This window comes from Pteronotus mesoamericanus, unplaced genomic scaffold, assembly GCF_021234165.1.
Source record: "Pteronotus mesoamericanus isolate MK-2021 breed Mesoamerican mustached bat unplaced genomic scaffold, CSHL_Meso_final contig_702, whole genome shotgun sequence".
NCBI classification, from domain to species: domain Eukaryota; kingdom Metazoa; phylum Chordata; class Mammalia; order Chiroptera; family Mormoopidae; genus Pteronotus; species Pteronotus mesoamericanus.
The window spans coordinates 945,694-952,168 of record NW_026555239.1 but is presented as its reverse complement, the minus strand read 5'-3'; positions in this window follow the sequence as shown (position 1 = coordinate 952,168).

The window sequence follows — 6,475 nt, the reverse complement described above, 5'->3', positions numbered from 1 at the left end:
CCCTGACCCCAGGCCCTCCTGGGAGGGGGGCCCAGCCTCCCCACTGCCCCAAGCCCGATGAGTTCCTTCTCTCCTGGCATCTGCCCTTGACTCTCCTCTGGCCTAGATGGCTCAGCCCCACCCAGACCTTCGAATAGTTCTTCCTGGCCATCCAAGGCTGAGCTCAAATGTCGTCTCTCAGAGAGGCCTTTGCTGAGCCTTTCTCTGAGCCGGGGCCCTCCACCCCAGCCTGGTTTGCAGATCTCTCTGATCTATCTCCTTCAGAACATTTGTCACAACTAAGATGATCTTGGTCACTCATTGTTTACTTGCCAATTGTCCTTCTTCCTCTGGACTGTCCACTCAGGGAAAACACAGTCGGGCATCTTGCCCGGTGCCGGGCCCCGCATGCAGCAGGCCCTCAGTGACTTGTTTTTAAATGGATGCCAATGAAACTTGGTGTTTTTGCCCAACTTGCCCAGGCCTCTGGTTCTTCAGCATGTGCTTTCCCCCCAGGTGCCTGATGCTCCGTCCCTCCCTCGGTGGCCTCCCCTACCCAGGCTCGTGGCAAAGTTCTTGGGGACCCAGCTCTGGGCCCAGCAGCCAGGAGGCCGGCAGGGCCGGGAGGGAGGGAAGACCCATGACCCCTGGTCCCCTTGTAGCTAATTCCCCATGAGCTGGAGCACAGCCCTGATCCTGGAAACCCCCTGGGTCTGGCTGCTGGGGTGGTGATTCCGGGGTGACCTCATTGCCTTGAAAGGAGGGCAGCAGGGGCAGGAAGCAGAGGACGAATCACAGGAGCTAAATTTAGAGCCCTTGATTCAGCGCAGGCCAGACCATATTCCTGGAGTCCCCATTGTTGTGAGGGGCCAGAGGGCAGAATGTCCATTGAATGGCCGGGTCTGAGCCATGCCACGCTGTCTGGGCACGCTGCGGCTGGGGACAGTGGGCCGGGTGACCCCCTTCCTGCCAGGGGAGAACCCAGGCTGAGGGTCATTAGGGCCGAGCCGGGGGCCCAGGGCCTGGGGGAGCTGCCCTTGGGGTTAAGGCCAAAGGTGGAAGGAGGATGCTCCACGGATGAGGAGGGGCTCTGGTTGGATACAACCCTCACGACAGCTAGGGCGGCCGTGAGCCCTCTGCTCTGCTCTGCCGTTTTGCAGGCCAGAGGCCTGAGGCGCAGGCCCGTGTGGACTAGCTGCTCACGCGGGGAGCTTGTCGCCGAAGAAGGCCACCCGGGTGCAGTGTCCTGGCTCCTGGCCTGCGCCCACAGCAATCAGCTGTGGCCCACGCCCGCTGCCCTCCCACCAGGCCAGGCAGCCTCAGGGTGACAGGAGAGGGCGGCTCCGCCTGTGCAGGCTCTAGAACCCGTTGCCATGGCAACCTGGGGTCCAGGCCTGCCCTGCTCTGGAGATGAGCCTGAATCCCGCTGGGGATTTCCCCGGGCGAGCCGGCAGGGGCTGGGGGCGCCTTCTGACCTTGGCCTGTCAGAGCCTGGGACGGGGCCAGCAGCCGAGCCTCATTGCCTGGGCTGATCACAGGGGCTGGGCCCGCGATCCTCGAGGGTGTCCTGTTTCTGCACCCCTGCCTCAAGCCCACACTGAGACCAGGCAGCTAAAGGAGGGTGGGGACTGTCCCCAATTCAGGGCCACCTTGGTGGGGGAAGACTCAGCAGGCCATGGGCATCTCATGCTCCTATTCCAGCCCCCCACCTCCCGTCTTGCAAGTCCCATTGATGTCCAGGGAACTTTGGGGGCCACCTGCCTTGAAGATGGGGGAGGGGACCAGGAGGTCCGACAGACCTGCTCTTTCTACTGACCTGCGACAGGCACAGGGAGAGGACCTACGATGCCCCAGGCGTGGCCTCTGCCCTCCTTCCTCTCCCCAGCCCCCTCCTCCTCCCCCCAGCCCTTTACAGGTGAGTAACCTGAGGGTCTGAGCTGGGAAGAGCCTGGCCTGAGGCCATGCTTGGGGCAGCAGCTTCACCTGTCCTGGGGCCCCGCCCACTGCTGTCCAGTCACCAGATCCCCTCCTCCTGTAGCCCCACGGCCCTGTCCCCGGTGGCCGCCTGGGGCTGTTCACTGCTCCTCTTGATTTCACATCATGACTCATGTTATCGTGTTCTCAGGAGCTGAGTAACCACCTGAGTTATTTATACTCTGGCTTCCTTCCCTCCTCCCAGTGCCCGCGCAGGGAGGATGAGGTGGGGGTGGGGAGGAACCCGGGAGGGGGGATGTGGACTGGGAGAAGGCAGCTGAGCACCCCCCATATGCCCTCCCCTGGGGGACCACCCCCGTACAGCACCCAAAAATAACCGTGACTCTCAGCACACCAGGGTGGGCCTGGATCCATGGCATCAATGTATAGGTACTATGATGGTTTGGGGAGGGGGGAATTCCTTTTCCAAACGAGTCACCCGTCTGGAAAAATAAAGAAGGAAAAAGCTGAAATTTTTTCCTTCCATAAAAACAGGAAGGAGCTGGGGGAGGTGGGAGGGTGGACAGGGAGGTGGCGGGTGGAGGCCGAGATGCATCCTCCGCCCTGTGGTGGTCTTCAGGGAAGGGAAGCCCCCAGGCACCTGCCCTCTGGGGCCCGCTGGCCCAGGCCTGGCCCTGGGTGCCCCCGCAGGGGCCAGACCCAGGTGCCCGGGGCTTCCTCCCGGTCCTGTGTGCGTTCACGGACACACAGAAGCCCATGGACCCGCAGACCCGTGTTTCTCCCAGTTCCCAAGCCGTCCCCACACGCCCCACCAGGAGCACAAAAGAGAAGATGGCACTCTGGGTGGATGGGACTTTGGGGGCAGTCAGCCTTCCTGACCTACTAGTTTTTCCCTCCCCTTAAGCACTGGGAGCCCTGCGACTTTAAGTTCAAATTCAGCTTTGCTCCAGCTCTAACCAGCAGGCGGTCTTAAGGAAAGTCGCTTTCTTTCTCTGAGCCTCAGTCTCCTCGTCCGCAATGAGCCTGCAGGCACTCCCTCTGGGGCAGGTCACGGAGAGGTCCTGGTCCTAGGGAGCCGGCCCCACAGCTCCCGCTTACTGAGCACTCTCTATGTGCTAAGCACCTGCACTTAGTCGCTAGGTCAACCCCCTCATCAAATGCGGGAGGTTCCAGAATTAGCTTCATCGATGGCCCAGAGGGCAGGGATTCACCAGGCCCAGCAGCTGGGATGTGGTCAAGGCTGCAGGGGGAGCTCTGGGCTCCTTCACACTGTTCGCACCCCAGGAAGAATGGAGGTCTGATCAGAGCCCAGAGGAGAACGAAGGGGAGGGAGGACGAGGGAGGCAGGTATGGGAAGAGGGCGGCCCGGTTTCCTTGGGCAATGTGTTCCCACGGGGCCCGGGGATGACGAGGCCCTGGCTTCAGCAGGGATGTACCCCACTGGCCAGGGGGCGCATCTTCGCCCAAGGAGCGCTCTGCCCACCGCCGCAGTAGTCAACTGTTAAGACGGTTAGTCACCCCGCTGGGCTGCCCTCTGTTTGCTTACTGCCTGACGTAAGCGCCACCCAAGGGTGTTTGTACAGTCGTCTCAGTCTTTCTGCCTTCCCGCTGCGTGCCTCAGCCCGTAGGCTCGGCAGGGGCAGGGGGCTCTGGAGCGGTGAGCTGGCAAAGTAACGAAGGCCCAATTCCATGTGAGGGCGACCCCGGGGTGGCGTGCAGGGCACGTCTGTACACGCTCCCCGCAGTGTGTTGGCGTGGGGACCCCTTCTATAGAGGAGGACACTGAGGTTTCGGACTTTGCTCCTCCAGGCCCAGCCCTGGGCAGGCCGGGGCTGACCACTCCAGGAGGCGTGGCTCTGGCATCCACAGCAGCGGTTCCTGTCGGCCTTGGCCGCCTCCAGGTCTCAGCTCTCTTGTCTGTCAAATGGGGACAATATCCTTTGCTCTGCCTGGATTGTCAGGGGCCGAGGTAGTAGCTGGAGCCATAAGAAATCACGACTGTTTCCTACCCGTTAGGCCAGTGCTTCTCTTCTGTGCATGCGAGTCGCTGGGGCCTGCCTAATGCACAGCAGGTCTCAGGTAGGCCTGACACCGTGCACGGCCAGCAAGCCCCCGGGTGCAGCAGCTGCTGGTTGGTGGGCCGCACTCTCGGGAGCAACAGTGTAGATCTGGACCACGCCCTGGCCTGCGCCAGGCGCTAGGCTGCCGCCTTGCTGCCCATTCTCACATCTGACTCCTACGGCACCCCTGCAAGGCGAATGCGGCCCCCCCAGCTTGCCGCAACGAGGCCCAGTCCCAGAGAGGACAGTGCCCTGCCCAGGGCGCTGGCACAGCAGGGTCTCAAAGCCAGGCCTGGAGGGTTTACAGGGTCCTTGTCCATTAATCCAAACCTTTGCACAAGCTGCCCCCGGTCCCTGCCCTTGAGAAGCTCCGGTCCTGGCAGGGACCTAAGATAGACCCAGGACATGGAAACATCCTTGAGTGGCCTCCAGGCAGCAGTGGGAAGGGACAATTTGCTACTTTTGGGAACGGGCCTTAGGGAAAGCTCCCCGGCGGGCAGGCGGGAGTGGGGAGGAAGTGGGTGAGACTTGGCTGGAGAGGAGCGTGAAGGGCACTCCGGGAACAGCGTGAGTAAAGGTGTGGTTTGGGGTAAAAATAAGCCATCGTCTACTCCTTGTGAACCCCAGCATCACCGGGCTCCTCTCCTACCCACGTCCTTCCCTCCCTCGCCACTGAAAACCCTTCCAGCAGGAAGGGCTGCGGACCCTGGACTTGGCAGAACTGAGTGCCACCCCATCCCTGTCCCGGACTCACGGTGTGACCTTGGGCAAGTCACACGACACCTCGGAACCTCAGATGTCCCTTCGGAACACCCCTGGCTTGTACTGGGGGGACAGTTTGGAACATTGACGCTGTGCCGTATCTGCTGCCAAAGGGGAGCCCCCTAACGGTGGTGGGAGGAGATGAGGGCCCAGGGAGGTAGGATGAGGCGGGGCAGAGGGGCCCAAGGACAGGATCACCCGCAGGAGCTGCAGGCCACTGCACCTTCCACCTACGTTTCCCTCCTAGCAGCCTCTACGGTCGTCTGCCCAGCGTCAGCCCAGCAGCGTGGATCTCTGTTCATTATGGCAAGGGGAGGCTCCTTCAGCCAGGCGTTCAGCCTACCGCCCACCCCAGGGCCCTTCCTGGACAGGGCGGGGTTCAGCTAAAATATGTGGGCAAGTGAGGCCAGGGCCCAGGCGAACCTGTGTGTTTTCATCTTTGCCTGGCCTGGCAGGTGTCCAAAGAATGAGGCTGGCACCAGTCTGCCCGGGTTCAAATCCCAGCTCTGCCCTCACTCAACCTTGACCTTGTGAAGCTGCTCCGGACCTCGGTGCCCCGTCTGTATAAAAGGGGGCAATCATAGCTCTTCTCCATAGGCACACGGTGAGGCATAACGGAGTTAGTATACCTGAGAGGCTTGGAGCGAGCGGCCGACATTGGGTACCACATACACGTTTGCTCTTATGAACGTGGATGAAGAGTTGGTCGCTTTCACACTGTGGCTGGCTTCCCGTTCCTTGGACAGGCCTACCTCGTTTCCTGCAGTTACGAACACTTCTTCTGGAAAGCTGGTGAGGGTCTGTGCGGTTCTAGCCGTGCCGCCACCAAGAGGGCTGCTACTGCCTGCCTGCCCCTCCCCCTCCTGCCCCATCCCTTCCAGAATCCCCAGTCGAATCCTCAGCAAGGACACCCTGGGCTGGCTAACTCAGACCCCCTACACAGCTTCCCATCTGGGCGTTGCAAGTGGCTCCTTGCCCTGGGTGGTAGGCGGGTCCTGCGGGCCTGCTGGCCCCGCCTGGCACAGCCTCCTCCATCTAGCGCGTTTGTTTAATTTTCTATGTGCAAAGTGGCACGAAAAGCTGCACAGCTCCGATCCCGGCCACGTGGGGAGGAATCAAGTAACAGGGAGATGGCGAAAGGGTGGGCTTTGACATCACAGCCCAGCATTCAAATCCTGGCGTTGCCACTTCCTTGCTGGGGGGTACGGGACAAACTAGTGCCCTTCTCTGAGCCTCAGTGCCTCGTCCCCAGGTGTGAACACCATAAAAGCACCAGCCCTCCGGGAAGCGGGTAAGGACTCAGCCAGCTTCGGTCTGTTGCTGATAAAATGGGCATAACTGCCGTACCTCCCTTGCTGCGGTCAGTTCAGGCAGGGCAGCTGGCACGGGGCGAGTGCTCGGTAAGAGCGGTGTCTCCGTTATCAGAGTGCCTGAGGCCCAGCAGATGAGCAGCAGAGGGGGCAGTGAGGACGTGCTTTGACCGGCCCATCACGAGATCCCGGTGGGGTCATTACCCAGCCCAGAGCGGCCCGGCTCCCCTCACCCTGGGGGGCTTCACTCCATCTCCAGCCAGCTTCCAGGACAGGTAGATCTGAGCTGCCCCGTCCAAACATCCTCTTCCTTGTCTGGAGACTAGAGGAGCTAAAAATGCACTGCCTGGCCCAGGAAAACAAACACTGCGCTTCCCTTGCCTTTGTATACGGGACACCAGGCCAAGGCCTCAGAGGCAGCGAGGCGGG